The 16,588-nt window shown below is 34.0% G+C and overlaps 1 protein-coding gene across 7 annotated transcripts in view; it reads right to left on the bottom strand.

The window, feature by feature from the left end:
• Positions 1-6,227, bottom strand: part of LOC18442420 (protein RMD5 homolog) — a 46,025-nt gene extending 39,798 nt beyond the window's left edge. For 4 of the 7 annotated variants that reach the window (XM_020672499.2, XM_020672503.2, XM_088854941.1 and 1 more), the window contains exons 1-4: positions 6,087-6,227; positions 5,528-5,614; positions 5,395-5,451; positions 5,197-5,247 (exon numbers count right to left, since the gene is read on the bottom strand). The gene's annotated coding sequence lies outside the window, so the exon portion shown is untranslated. The remainder of the gene's footprint in view (positions 1-5,196; positions 5,248-5,394; positions 5,452-5,527; positions 5,615-6,086) is intronic. The other 3 variants (XM_020672501.2, XM_088854944.1, XM_088854943.1) reach the window with 1 other exon arrangement.
• Positions 6,228-16,588: the final 10,361 nt, after the last annotated feature.

Here is a 16,588-nt window from a genome sequence, read left to right as displayed (position 1 = left end):
CCATTTCATCATTTGCCCCGCCTCCTACTACCCTAACTTGCATTATATTTTTTTTTCAGTTATAACAGTCATGCATTATGCAACATATACATACAAAGAAGAGAAACTAGCTCAAGCAAAAGTGAGCGAACAACCTTATTTTCATTCAATATAATCCGACGATGAAGGAGCTCCATTTGGAGAGAAATGAAATCGACCCCATCGTTGTGAAAGATATGGATGAAGCAAGTGACCAGTTAGTCAAGGTCTAGGAGGATGTTGGGGATGAACGAGTATTCACAAGGAAAAGTTTGACATGGAGCCCAGTTCATGAAGCAGCTAGAACCGAATCAAGCCCTGTCCGGCTATTAGATCTCAATCTCAAAGGAATCGGGAAAGGGGAAGGCTGACGAGAGTAAGAAATAAGCAAGAGGAAGATGCAGACTTGAAGGAGACTAGGGAGGAAGAGGAATATGAAACCTGGAAGGAGGGAGGGGAAGAGAATATGAAACCGAGAAGGGCAGAGGAGAAGACTGATGATGATGTCTTGAAATCATCATCGGAATAAGATGCAGCTATGTGGGTCGCATATATGGATCTGCTTTTGCTAGTGCTGATGAAACTCAACCTTAAATTTGAGTTTTATCATATTTGTTGTCTTGTTCTAGAACTTGCTATTTTATGGCCTTTGAGTTGTGAGTTGGGATGTGTAATAGTATATTGACATGTAATGGTTATTGAGACTTTCTATTGTTGCATAATAGATGAATTTTAGGCAATTTTCACTCAGTTATAAATCTGTCATTCAATTTCAAGTTTCAACGTTCTGTACTAAGTTTGAAATGCATAAGAAAATGACACACATGAAACTGTGAACAAATTTTTTAATAAAAGTACATGTTTTATACACTCATCAGGGGCATTTAGTAACCAACAAATCCCCAATATCATCTTCAATGGCCTGGAGCCCCTCCTTTATGTGCAGGCTGCCCATGCATCTGGGCCACCGCGTTCTTGAACAATGTTGCTAACACTAATCATCTCATAGATGTCATCAACATCAAAGATGCGAATTTCGCCAATAACACCTACTAATATGAATTTTTTCCTTCTGAATTTCTGGCAACATAATAACAACATTTCATGTCATAACTACACGGCATAAAAAGACACAGCACGTAACTGGGAGAAAGCAGACCAATCCATGCAGCACATAATAGGAGCTACTTCTTCTATTAATGGGTAAAACTAAAACATACATCAGGAAGTTCATGATCCTAGTATCATTCTTGTGCAAGCATGCTTAACTTCAGACTCCATACGATCCAATACCGGCATATGAGCATACATATCCTAGTATTATTCATGTGCAAGCACGTTTAATTTCAGGTATTTAATGGGACGCAATGCAGCGAGCAGTAACAATGCCCCCATAGAAGTTTCCCTGCTACTAGTGCCACTTGCACTTAAGAGGTTCAATGTGATCCATTACTAAGTGCTGAACATCCCAATGATAAGAGCTTCCTAAACATAACAAATGTCATTATTTTTTCTTGGAGTCATTAAGCAATCACTCCTTTTTTTATTAATCTTTCACTCAATTGGATTCATCTAGCCACATGGAATGTCGGAACTCTAATAGATAAAAGTATGAAGTTAGTGGATACAATGAGGTAAAAGAGACATAGCATAAATGCCTACAAGAAATTACGAAAAGGACAAAAACTAAGGAAATCGATGGATATAAACTTTGCTATATAGGAAAGGATAATAATAGAAATGGCATAGGAATAATAACAGATAAAGATTTGAAGGATTAAAGTAGTTGATGTCAAGAGAAGTAGGTGATAGAATCCTATTACTTAAATTTGTGTTTGGAGAGGAAATAATTAATGTAATTAGTGTGTATATGCCACATGTAGGACTAAATGATAGAATTAAGAGATCATTCTGGAGAACATGGATGGAATAGTCCAGGAAATCCCAAAAGGAGAAACAACCTTTTTAGGAAGGAACTAAAATAATCATGTAGGAATAGATAGTAAAAGATATAATTGGGTACATGGAGGATATGGTTTTAGGGGAAGAAATGAGATGGGTGATGCTATTCTGGATTTTGTTATGGCTTACAACCTAACAATAGCAAAGGCCTTCTTTAACAAGCAAGATGAACATTCAATAAGTTATAGAAGTGGATCATATACAAGCCAGAAAGATTTCTTTCATAGTTAATAAGGCAGATCGACCATCATGTAAAGACTGTAAAGTCATCCCAAGAGAGAGTTTGACCATGCAACATAGGCTCATGGTGATGGATGTTTGCATAAAGAGATGGAAGAGGAGCGCAACTAATAGGTGTCCAACAAACTAGGTGGTGAAATTTAAAAAGGGAGAAAATAGACTTATTTAATAATAAAGAGGTAAAAGAAAGAAAATGAAATTTTAAGTATGAAGTTAACGTTATGTGGAATAATGTGGCTTGATTATATTAAGAAAGTGGAAAAAGAAGAAAAAAATCAGATAACCTAGACGGAAAAGAAACTCAGATAAGGAAGCTTAGTCATGGAGTGATGAGGTTCAAAAGGCTATTAGCAAAAAATGATCATGTTATAAAGTTTGGAAATTTAACAGCAATGACCAAAAGCTTAGAAGAATATAAAAATACTAAGAAAAACACTAAAATAATAGTAAGTAAGGCTAAACTTAAGGGATATGTTGATCTATATAATAAATTGTGGACAATAGAAAGATGAAAACGATGTCTTCAAACAAGCAAAAAAAAAAGAAGTGTAAGGATCTAGATCATATTAAATGCATTACACGTGAGGATCAAAAGGTGTAGGTGAAAGATGATGAGGTCAACAAAAGGAGGAAATTTTATTTTCAAAAATTGTTAAATAATGAACACTTTGGAAGCACAATGTGAAGAGAAACCTTAACCAAAATGAGGTTGGAGGTCATAAATACATTCGCAAGATTAGGATATCTGAAGTGAAAGACGCTTTGGGAAAAATGAAGGTAGAAAAGGCTTTAGGATCAAATGGTATCCTAATAGAGATTTGGAAGTGCAAGATCAGCTGCTCAACAAGATGTTGAGAACAAAGAAAATACAAGACGAATGGAGAAGAAGTATTGTAGTACCTATTTACAAGAACAAATGAGACATACAAAACTGTATGAACAACCGAGAGATCAAACTTATAAATCAAACTATTAAGTTGTGGGAGATAGTGCTTGAGCAATGACTACGACATGAAACCAGTGTATCAGAAAATCAGTTCGGCTTTATTCTAGGGAGGTCAACAGAGGCTGCTTTCCTACATAGGTAACTGATTGAGAAGTCCAGGGCAAAGGAAGAGAACTCCACGTGCTATTTATTGGTTTAGAGAAAGCATATGATAGGGTACTTAGAGAGTTAATTTGGTGGGTGTTAAAAAAGAAAGGAGTCTCCAGAGGATATATTGACGTAGTGCGGGTCAGTTATTCACGAGGGAGTGCTAACTAGTGTGAGGACAACTAGAGGAGAAACAAGTGATTTTTCAGTGATAGTAGGTCTATATAAGGGGTCAGCATTGAGTCCATATCTCTTTGTTTTGGTTATGGACAAATCAACTAGGCACCTACAGGATGAGGTACCGTGATGCATGTTGTTCACGGATGATATAGTTTTGATTGATGAGACTAGAGACAGTGTCAATGCAAAGTTAGAACTTTGGAGGGATGCTCTAGAATCTAAAGGTTATAAAATTAGCCGGACTAAGACAAAATACATAGAATGCAAGTTTAGTAATAATAGGAGTAGAAACGAGGAAGCAATGAAGATTAATGACCAAGAAATACCAAAAAGATATTATTTTTTATATCTTAACCTAGGATAATGGATAGATTGAGGAAATGTCACACATAGAATTAGAGCTGGGTGGGCGAAGTGGAGATGTGCATCTAGAGTTTATGTGATCGTCACAAAGCAATGAAACCAACAGGGAAGTTTTATAGGACATCTGTAAGACCAGCCATGCTTCATAGAACGGAATGTAGGGCAGTTAGTAAATAACATATCCATGGAATGAATGTAGCTGAGATGAGGATATTGAGATGAATGAGTGGCAAGATAAGGGTAGAATTTGGAATGAAAACATACGAGGGAACTTAAGGGTTGCTCCAATAGGCGATATGATGAGGAAAAGTAGACTTTGGTGGTTTGGTTATAGCCCGTGTAGACCTAACATAGCACCGGTTGGGAGGGACGATTACGGTAAAGTGGAAACCTCTAAAAGGGTAAGAGGAGGCCCAAAATGACATGGATGGAAGTAGTAAGAGATATAGTGATTTCTGGTATGACTGAGGGTATGGCCTTTGATAGAGCAAAATGGCCGAACAACATTTATGTAGCCTACCCCAAATGGTTGGGTTAAAGCTCGGATGATGATGATGATGATGACTCTTTCACTTAATTGTCAACTTTCATTTAGTGTGCTCCATTTTTTATTTTCATATGCATAAGACAAAAATTCATGAGTATTCAAATTTATGAGTATTCAAAAACAATCCATCTAAGAATCATATCCCATCCGTAAGTCCCTAGGAATCATATCCTATCCGTAACTCCCTCATGAACATTAAACTCCCCAGCATACCCAACAAGAGGTCCATTTGACAAAACATAATAAGTAGAGAAACTTCACACCAACTAACATAAAAAAGCGTGTCTCTTATCCTAAAGGAACCAAAAAGGGGCCTCAAACTCCAAAGATAAGCATACTTAAATCTTGACAATTTTCAATGACACATTACATAATGATGGCAAAATACAATACACACACTACATTTATCGTGTACCAAGACATGCCCGAATCAATCATATGCACCATCCTTCATTGAGGATAGACAGCATATATAACCCTCATCGTGTAGAGTTTGCTTTCCATCATAAGAGTAAAACAAATGGCATGATACTAAGACTATCTCCCTAAGTCCGGGGGCGGCAACAAAATGTTCACGGTACAACTCTCAGATAACCTACTTCAAAAGAAAAGAACAATTTCCTAGCTTTTCCCCAAGTACCAAGCAGTAATACTTTCAATACCAAATACATTACCCATGAATGTAAGTATTTAAATGAACATTTTTTTCATTAGTTTTTTATGAGTCTTTGCATGATTAGGATTATCAGATGAATTAGAAAACTCTACTCGGACCAAATCATTCAAGACATACCTGGTCAGTCAACTCAAATGTCAAGTGTCCTCAACTCCCTCTAGTCGTAACCTGCAACGAAACAAGTGTATTATCATATTTCTAGATACATCACGACTATTTTCCAAATAGAACAAATGTATTACTGCAATGATATCAATATATATTCGAGTATTACAATTAATAAATAATCACAACAAGAGGCTCTTAGTATCACACCTAGTTCCCTTGTCCTTCATCAACAAATCTAACGAACCAGCCCCAATTCAATCAAACCTGACCATTCAAGCCACAATTATTGAAGTTAATTGAAATTTGTAGCAACAAATCTTCATGCAATTTCAATTAATACCAGGAGGGCTCCTTGTTCGCCCAGGTCTTGAAATATCCAATTTCAAATTCACAAGAACTGTGCACTAAGAAATTCTGCATCTGAGGTCTGTAATTCAAAACAATGCAACAGAAAAGAAAAAAACAAGTCAACATAGTGTCACCCATCAAGCAACAAACACATCATATTCCTCCTTTTCCCAGTGCAGAATAAATCTTTCAATTATCTCTCAAGAAAATGACCAGTTCCCTGATCGAACCAAACGACCAAAGGCTTTTGATACAAAACTCAAAAAGAATCACAATCATCATCAAACCAACAAAGAGAACCAATAAATTAATAAAGAGACACGGGATTTACAGCAACAGTTGCTTAGAAGGAACGTAAATACATTCGCCCATTTCAGGAATCAAATTAACAAAATCAACAAGAAATTCAACCTTGAGAGAGAGAAGAGACCGGCAATTGGGGATCTAGGGTTAGCAGTTCCTCATCACATAAACTAGGTAATTGAATTAAAATTTGAAAAGATAGTGAGAAGAAAATAATAGAGAGAGAATGTGTTGAGAGAGAAATTCACCTGCAAATCGCAGTTACGAATCCGACTCAGAGTGATAAAAGGGAAGTACTATGACGATCTCGACTGGCTCTTGGTCCTCGTCTGTATCTAATGTCGGTTTGATGGTGTTTCTCTGTGCATCTTTCTAGTTCCTTGTGATATACGAGATTTTCTCGCTCTATCGCTCGCTGCAATAATAAACTCTTTTTCTCATCGTTCTATCTCCAACGACAGGTGATCCTCCTACAGGACTATACTGTATAATCCCAAGGTTCAAACACTTTGTAAGGGGTGCTTTGGAGAAAAAAACTTGGACTCATCTGTATCTCACTCTGCAATTAATTGGGGGTCTATAAATGCTCCCCTCCTGTTATTCCGATTGCTAAATTTTGGGAATTTTGAGCTAGAAATTAATTTTCCTTTTTAAGAGATTTATGCCAATATCTTGTTACTTATTATTATTTTAAAATATCCCTCTATTTTTTTTTAACGATTGTATATTATGAAACCATTTACATTTTATACAAGGAGGTCACAATTCCTTACAAACATCCAATGTGAAATCTAATAGCGCGGGGGTGCCACAAAGTTCGAAAAAAGTTCTTTTGAAATTTGAGTTTCGTCAATAGAATGAATGCAACCATATAATTTCACATCCAATAGTCAAGATTAATTATGATCACCTTATACCAAAAATAAATTGTCTCATTGTGTATTTTTTTCTTTTTTTATGTGTGCTTCTTTTTTTCATCATTTTCTTTAGAAAAGTATACAAATAGACTATTTACTCTTCATACAAGGGGTCGCAATCATTGATATCCGTAAGATTTCAAACTAGGTAATTGTGAGTATGTCATTTACTAGACTAAAATTAAAAAATTATTTATCAAACTTTGTGACACACACCAAGTCATCCAATTTTACATCTAATGGCTGGAGTAATTACATGCTCTTTGTAACAAAGATAAACGATCTCATAGTATATATTATCACTTTCTTTTTTATTCTCAAATTGTCATCGCTTTAGATCTTCAACATGCATAGTGACTAAACCATTTAATAACTTCAAATCATGCCCCATTTTGCCGCAGATCAGAAGTTACCTGTGATTTCAAAATTGGAAGATTCGAAACCATGCCTCATATATATAACTTTGAATCTTTAAGATCCAAAGTTGTAAGTAACTTCAGATCTTAGCAAAATAGAAGGGGAACAAAAAAAAATTGAGTCAAAAGGGAATATATGGGGGTTGGGGGCTAACTTCGAATCTTCAAGATATGACGTCATAAAATCACTTTGTGACTTTGAATTTTGATGATCCGAAGTGGTAACAAATTGAAAAAAAATGCAGAAAAGAGATACATATGTAAAAAAACAACATTTGGGAGAATTTTTGCAATAGCAGAGAATATAGGGGTATATGCATAAATTTTTTATCTTTTTTTTACATTGATCAAGATGATTTAAAAATTATTAGCATCAAACTAAATTGTGATTTGATCTAATTTAAAATTCTACCTCTTGTAATTTGACCTCCAATTCTCAAAATTTGAAATGATTCTCAATTATAACCAATCCCCGAGTTACATTTTGATATAAATTAATCATTGTGGTAATTATCATCAAAATATTTTTCTAACTAATTGAAGTCGACTGCACGAATCTTGATCTGCTGCTCTATTAAAAATCATACCCACAATGAGACCATAAATTAATTGGATTTATTTATCAAAGTCCAAATGAGTGCTTCCTCTCTTACTCTCTTCAATATTACCATTGCTACCAGCCCACTACTACTATTGCAATGCATCACTACACACTCCACCACACCACCCTAGCAACCTGTGCTTGTGTCATCACCACGACCACCGTTGAACCACCGCCACCACTTCCCCTACCATCACACCGGTGTCACCATCACCACTTGTCCATACCCCATCCCCATCACCAACGCCGCCACCGCTGCATTACCATAATACAGTCACTACCATCACCACCATTCCACGGTATAATAGCAAAGTACAATTCAAATTAAAACAATCTAGATCAATTACATAAGCAAATGATAATGGATCAAACGGTAGCATAAACAATTACAATTGAAAAGGAACCGGTTGACGAAATATGAGATCAAACCATGCCTTCATGTCCTAAAAGTGCACCATGTTGTTTGGGCTAGACCACATGTACAATCTAGTACAAAGGGGCCACAATATCTCCAAGGTTAGATTGACACTAAGTTACATCTCAATTCTTGTAACTTCCAGAGAGGTCCTCTAAGCAAATAATGCTCCATATGCCATCTGCTCCTTCACTTTAAAGCTGTTTACATATAATGAGGAAAAGTCCAGCGGGTGCAAGAGCCCGCTGTCTCACGTTGTAAAAACTTACAAGGTCTGCAAGGTTTAGAATTTTTTTCAAAAAATCACATTTTAAATATTAATTTTTTTATTATTTATGATCATGATCATTTTAACCTAGATCATGAATCCCTAAAATTTTAAATTTTAGATTAAAAATGGTCTAAGACGGGGCCGCATATGTATAGTTTGAGTCGGCTAACTCATATAAACTCCATCCATATCCATATAATAATCATCTGAATGCCTGGTAAGGGAGGTCTGAACCTGAACTCAATACATTTTTGGGCAAAATATCAAATTAATTTCAGTGACTTAAGAAACTGATTGCAGAGGCTTGTAAGGCTATAAACCAGAATGCACGATTGTAGCTCCATATTTTTTGAGGTTTTGATTTCATTTTATTTTTCTTTGGAGAAACGCTAGAATTATGGCCATGGAGTTAGGCTTTGGGGACGAGGATTTCATGGCTTCTTGTGGTAGCAAGAAAGAGCAAGCTACCGTAGCATCAAGAAATATATGTTTTAACAAGGTTTTAATTCTTTTTTCTTTTTTTTTGGGGGGGCGGGCGGGGGGAGGCCGGAGGGTGGAAAAACTTTTTTTTTTGGGTAAATAAGGTTGATTTTTTCCTTTTTGGGTGTTTCATCTTTGTAAAAACTCTGGTTTTCCTGGTTTTTAGTATGATTTTCTGGGTTTTTTTATTCTTATTCTCGTATTCAAATCCTAGTCCTTGGGCGAAATCACATGATTTAGATTTTGATTTCGCTTAAAGTTTGTTTATTTTTTGTTAAAGTTTGTATGATTTTAGGTGTTAATCAGGGTCTGTTTCATTTTACTAACATTTGCTCTCGTTATTTGAAATACACAGGCCTTTTTCTTTTTTCTCATTACCTACACTTTACTTCACCTATGATTAAAAGGATGATGTTTCTATAAGACCTAGGCTTTATGCAAACAAAATAAAACCTCACCTCAAATCCTCATTCGGAAAGCTCTTTCGGCAACAGAAATATCTGTCATGGCTTTAAAATCAATTTCCATCACCTCAACTTATCTCTAAGGCTTAGTCAAATTCTATGGTTTTATTGATTTTTATGGTAGATTCTTGTAATTATTTCTTTCTTATGGAAAATAAATTGTAGAAATATAGCAAAAAAACTTACATTTTGCATAGTTTCCATATGGAATTCTGTTGGGTTTTCTTTGTTGGGTTTTCTCTCATCCTCTGCTGCTGTAACTTCCACTTGAGAGAGACAGGACCATAGATGAGGAGAGCTACGGGCCTGCAATGAAGTTGTGCCCAGATTCAAGTCTGCTTCGGGCAGATTCGGCCGAAGCTTCAACCTCTTCGGCCCATGAAGCTTCAACCTCTTCGGCCCATACAAAGGAATATTATATAAAAGTTTTTTTTTGAAAATTTTAATTTAAATTTTTCATTATTCTTATATACTTCTATTTATAAATATTAAATTTATTTATATTAAATTTTAAAAAATTCTAAATTCTTCTGAATCGACCGAAGCTTCGAATTACTTTATTTTCTCACCAAACCAAAAAAAGACCCGGAAGCAAACACATCTTTCTCTCTTATGCACCGCTACTCTCTCCCTTAGCGAGCCTCTCTCTCTATATCTCTCACGCACACATTTTTCTCTCTTATGCACCCGCTGCTCTCTTGCATACTTCTAGTCTTGTAAATTTGTGGCGTCATGTAAAGCTCTCTGGTTTTTTGGCTCTTGAAATTCCCTCTTTCTCTCTGTCTCTCAATTTACAGAGGTCTCTCTATGATTAGGTCCTTCAAGAGAAATATTTTTGTTTAATACCTGCTCTCTTTAACTATAATATTTACAAGATGAGGTTGGCCTGATTACATGCCTTTGGTTTCAAGAAAGGAGAGCCTCCTTGATTCATGAGCTTGCTCTGTCTCAACCAATAAAAGATCCCCCAAACATTCAAATATATGATATGAGTTTTTGATTTTTTTATCCTAACTAACCTACAAATGATTTGGGTTGTTGAGCTAAAAAGAAAGAAGAAGAAAATAAAAGAAAAAAAAATCTTAACTTTTCAAATCTCTCATTTCGGTTTTGGGGTTTTTGAGCTAAAAAAACCCTACACCTATAAATGAGTGATTAACCAGTGACTTATTTGTGGTTTCCAACTCTCTCTCTCTTTATACTCATAAAACCTTTGTGATAAAATGTACTGGAAATTCAATTACTTGTTTGAGGCCTTTAATTCCCTTTGTTTTTTTTTGTGCAATGATCTGATTTTTTTCTTTCTTTCTTTAAATACACTTTCATGTTAAAAAAAGGTGAAATACTAATTAATATTAAAAAAAAAAAGCCCTTTGTGATCTAGATTTGACCATGTACAAAAACGAGGATGAGAAACTCGCAATTTTAGCTGTGTAAACCTCAATGGGAAGAATTCATTGCTGTTTACTTTTCTATTCACAATCGAAATGGGTTGATTTTTCATTTTTTTCTGTTGTTTTTTAAAAAAAAATTCAATGAGATGGAATGATGGGATTTCACTTGTAGCGATTGTGCCTTTTTGATAGATATCTACCTCTATGGATTCATTCAACACCCCTAATTGAGTATAGTTAGAAAGAAGATAAGAAGCGTGCTGTTAGGATTTAGTTTCATTTCTCCTCCTTTTGTCTCTAGTATTAGCAAATGGTTATCTTATTAATGATACAAACATTAAGCTTCATAATTTGTTAGACACAAATGAATCTAAAAGTTCATTCTTTTATTTTCTCTTTTTTTTGTTCTTTTTTTTTTTTTGTCATTTATGATGTACCAATCTGAAAGAAAATGCATAAATAGGGTGTTGTTTGCCATGTATGGGTCTCTATCTCAAACTTTTATTATTTTAATGTGTTTTGCAGCTCAGAATGACAGTTACTCACAATTCAATTAAAATGGAACCACTTTTTTAACTCAATTACAGGATGTTTCTAGGCCCTATATTGTTACAGGTTGGTTCATGCCCTGCTGTGATTTTCCAAGTCTGAGAGCTAATTGGTTTTCCAGCTCTGTATTTCTAATTGCTCAGAACCAGTTGAATGGTGGGTGAATGAAATAAACCCGCAATGAATTCTAGTTTGGCCTGTAAAATGAGCAGATGTTCTATTTCTTTCTTTCTTTTTCTTTTTTTGGAAGTATTTGACCGAAGATACTCCATTTCAAAGATGAATGCTATTTCACATTTTGGTACACTCGGGGAGTTCCTTTATTCGAGATCACAAACTCCTGCCTACTGTCACCTTTGAGATTTGGAACTATGATAAAGAAGATGACAAAAGATGCAATGAAACCTGCTCATCTTCAAGAAATGCCATCCCTCTAATCCATATAATACCATACATGGGGGGAAACACCTGATCAGATTAAGAGGCACTTTCCATGCTCCATTTATCCATGACAATCATGGATGAATGGCCATCTCTACAACATAGCATTATATACACTTTAAAATCCCAAAACCCTCTCCCCACTTTCTATGATGTACAAGTTGTGAGATTTAGGCACCCAATTGTTGGATCATCAAGCATGTTAGAGAGAGACCAAGAATGTCAAATGTATATAACAAACATAGAAAATAACAAATTTGTCATGTACAAAAAGGATATCACAAACACAAAAATTTGGGTATGGATTATACTATTATACCTCCAAATTATAATCCAAAAAGAGTCCCATTAATCAATAGAATATAGATAACAAATCTTTGGGTCATAAGGATTAGCTCAAAAAAAATATCCCATTAATAGATACAAGGCATGGATATTATTAGGCAGCTTGAATTTCCTCTTGAAAGTCCCGAAACTACATCAGGAAATATATAAAGGAAACACGACAGTATACTAGTTCACATTTACTCCCTCGATCTAAAGACTTACTTGGGAGGTTTTTTTTTTTTGTTTGAAAATTTGGAAACCACATAAAATTGATTAATCTCAAAAGAAAAAATTGAAATTTGAGTTTTCTAGCACTTAGATCTCACCCTATAAAAATTAGACTGCCTCTTTTCAATCTTGAGACGTTATTTTTTTCAAGTTTGTAGAGGGTGAAATTAGAAAAATAAAAAATAAAAAAATAATTATTGTGGTTAATCTATAGGTTGAAGAGGTTATATCACCAAAATTTGGGGTCCTAAACTTAATCGTATGGGGGTTTTATCCGAGGAAGTAAATCGACAGTAGACTCCCAAAGGAGTATTAACATATTTTGGCAAAGAAAACGTTGTATCTCATTCCTAATTTTGATCCACATCACTCAATTGTTATGAGCATAAAACTCAACTTCCGGTCGGTAAAGGCCACTGTACTATGGAACAACCGCCCATGGCTAGGATCTACTCATTCCCTTTTTTTACTTCTAATTATTTAGATTAGGAATAGCATGCAAGAAGACCATATTTTTGGTATAAGAGTGTCATGATTATTTCTAACCATCATATGCTAAAGGGGTCGGGTTTAGCCCGATCTGACCCACCTCAAAAATAAGATTATATATTTAAATATTATATTTAATATATATATATATCATTTAAATATTATAACTAAAAGGATTGCATATAAAAGACAATTTACCTTTAATACAGGGATGTCAAAATTACTTATATCCATCCGATGTGAAATCTGATAGCTTAGGTGTTTCACAAAGTTCGGGAATATTTCTTTTAAACTTTGAGCTTAGTCAATGAAATAAAAGTAGCCACACAATTTCACATCCAATAGTCAATATTAATTATGATCACCTTATATCAATAGTAAATGGTTTCATTGTATATTTTTCTATAATTAAAATATATAATTATATTTATTTAAATATTATTTAAATATTATATATTAGATATTATTTAATTAATAACACTTTGACCCGGACCCAACCCATTGGGTCCAAATTTTTGGACCCGTACCTAGACTCGAGTCGGGTCCGGGTTCATTGCCAACCCAGCAGGGGGTTTACTATTAACAATACTCAAAATTCAAAAACGCTGGGGATGTACTATTGCCAACCCAACTGGGCATGTACTATAGGAAACATTGTCATGATATATAATACTAGTCAATTGCCATATTATCTAGTCTAAGGTCAACTTCGTACAGCCCACAAGTTTTGAATTCTCACATGTAACTAATTGAGATGGGACTGTATGGAATGGGACCATTTTTTTTGTGGTACAATAAATTCAGAATTATTTATATGTGAAATCTGATGGTTTGGGTCAGTCGCAAAGTTCAATGAAATTTTGTTTATTAACTTTGAGCTTGGTCAATGGCATAAATTCAAGCACCAAATTTTACATCCAATGGTCAAGATCAATTGTGATCACTTGATACCAAAGGTATTTGGTCTAATTGTATAGAATCTCATTTGAAATACTAAACACACTCATCAAATGCCGCACTTCTCCCCCAACCTTTTTTTCTTTTTTTAAAGGTTAAAATAAGGCTTGGGCCTTTACAAAAAAGTAAAACTGCACCTCAAAAGTCATAAAAAATTGTAGTTTCAATGTTGAAAAACCTTCAAATCGATCTTCTATACCTTGATCATTATGGATGTGAAAAGAAATTAAGATTTCAAAACCCAAAAATAATGTCTATTATATCACATTATCTAAACTACCAATTTGCAAGTGTTCATATAACTACAAGATTTTTTTAACTACAAATTTTATAATAAGTGGTGGAAATAATCGTTAGAGCCATTATAAGGATTTCTTATGCTCGAATTATTTTTTAGACAAAATTTTGAGGTGGAGATTTATTTATTTTCCATAAAGCCGAAGCCTTATGGAAACTACATCTTTTACTTCGTTTTTTATTTAGGGTAGGGGATGTGTACGGATAAGGTCGCACCAACCCATGAGGTAGTGGTTGACCCCATGTCGCTTAAGTTGCTTTCTTAATTCCCCATTTTGTTTATCTTAATCCTCCTCTTATCCGGCCAAATAAAAAAAGGGTGCCGTTTGTATTGAGCCGATGCTTTAAACAGCGAAAAAAAAAGCGCACCCTCAAATAATATCAAAAATTGTGGTTTCATATTAGAAATCTTTGTGATGGCCTTAAAATATATTTTTATTTTTAATTATAAAATGTAAAGCTTAAAAAATAGTATAGATTGAGTAGATCTATAAAAACTTGAAAATCTTGAAATTTGACGGTCTAAAAATGCTTAAGAGATGCACTATTTTAAAACATGAAATCTATTTTTTTCTTATATTCATACATCTTGACGTCGATATCCTCAATTTGAAAAATATGCCAATTTATTGGGTCCATTATTTAACCAAGGGGCGGATAATAATACCGAAATCTCCTCGTTGCAGCCTTTGAATCCTCAACACCTTAAAATGAAATATGCAAGTTTTTAGAGACATGCCAAAAACATTAAAAATAAGTTTATCAATATTTGGTGAGATTACAAGCCTTCAGAATTTAAAACCCTCCTCTCTCTCTCTCTCAAAAAATTATTTATTTTGTTTGCTATTGACTTTCTTTTGTAATGGCCTTGCTTCACAATTGAAATGTTATTTCAATACTTGTTTTATTGCACAATTTGGACATGTGGGATTTCAACAGAGTTTAGAATTTAATCATGACACTTGGTGCATTATTTTCATTTTGTTTATTGCTCTCTTGTCACTTGAAAAACACCGACTAATGGCGCTACATTACTGGTACTGTTAGCTGAGGTTTTGGGGTCCAATCTTGTTTTGTCGACTCAGCATTCGTTAAGATCATATCACTTTTAGCTTATCAAAGGAATCCTTTCTTTTTAAATAAGAAAAAATGGGAATAAATAAATGAAGTAACATTACATTCTTTCTTTTTGAGAAAATTTGTCAAAACAATACAAAAAAAAAAAAAAGTAAGGGTGTCAACGGGTCCGGATATGGCCAGACCCGATGGATCTTACCCAAAACTAAAAAATCTATATTTAAATATTGTGTTAAATATATGTACGTATGTTAGGGCGCTTACATTATAAAGTATTTTGTCATTGTACTCAATAAATTTTAGATACTTATATACTCTTATTTTATAATACAATATTTTTTAGTAAGGATATTTTTTATTGTTAAGAAATACGTGACATCATCCATATTGAGCATTAAATGCCACTAATATGTTTCATGTGGGTGATGTCACACCCCATATAGATATGTCACACTCCTCATAATAACCAAAAATACTTTTATTCAAAAAATATTGTAATACAAAACAATGGTATATAAGTATCTAAAATTTGTTGAGTATAATTATAAAATGCTTTATGGTGTAAGAATCTTAACAAAACCGTTATTTAAATATTATAACTAAATATATATAATTATATTTATTTAAATGTTAATTAAATATTATATATTAATATTATTTAAATAATAACACTATTCGGACAAGTCCGGTCGGGTACACCCAGACCCAGAAAAGAATAACATTTGGGTCCAATATTTGGACATGGACACGACCCACAAGATCCGATTTTTTAGCCCATACCCAAACCAGGGCCGGGTCCAGACATCAGGTCCAAGTTGAGTCTAAATCCATTGCCACCTCTACTAAAAAAATGAACTGCTTAACTTTCTCTCTCTCTCTCTCTCTCTCTCACGTGGCGAGCACCTAGTATTTCTAACCAATATTTAAGTGCTTGGTGGTACCCACTAAGACTCTCTTGAGATAAACTTGCCCAACTTGGGCATATTAAAAAATATAAAAAAGAAAAAAATTATCTAAATTTGTGAATCAATAATCAAAATTATAAAATTTAAATTTTGTATATTGCGAGTTTTTCTTGTCAAATACCCGATTTTTGTATTTTTCCCTTTTGTTTTTTATTTTTTTTGTAATATCCGCAACCCTAAATCAATTTTTTCTAAATCCATATTTTTTATGTTTTTCAAAATTTTATGTCATTTTTGGATTTGTTCCAGTTTTCATTTTTTATTTTACTTTTTAGAGTGAATTACATACAGAACCTAAAATATTTTCTAAAATACAAAATGCTATATTTATAAAGGGAAGTTACAAAACAGTCAGTCAACCCACATTTTTTTTTACTTTTTTCGAAATTGCCCATCGATCCAAGGATGTCCTCGGACCAAATTTTATTTACTTATTTATTTATTTTCATTAGTGGGGTACTA

This window comes from Amborella trichopoda, chromosome 13 (assembly GCF_054954075.1).
Source record: "Amborella trichopoda isolate Santa Cruz 75 chromosome 13, AtrichopodaSantaCruz75HAP2 v2.0, whole genome shotgun sequence".
NCBI lineage: Eukaryota > Viridiplantae > Streptophyta > Magnoliopsida > Amborellales > Amborellaceae > Amborella > Amborella trichopoda.
This window is presented reverse-complemented; position numbering and strand designations above follow the sequence as displayed.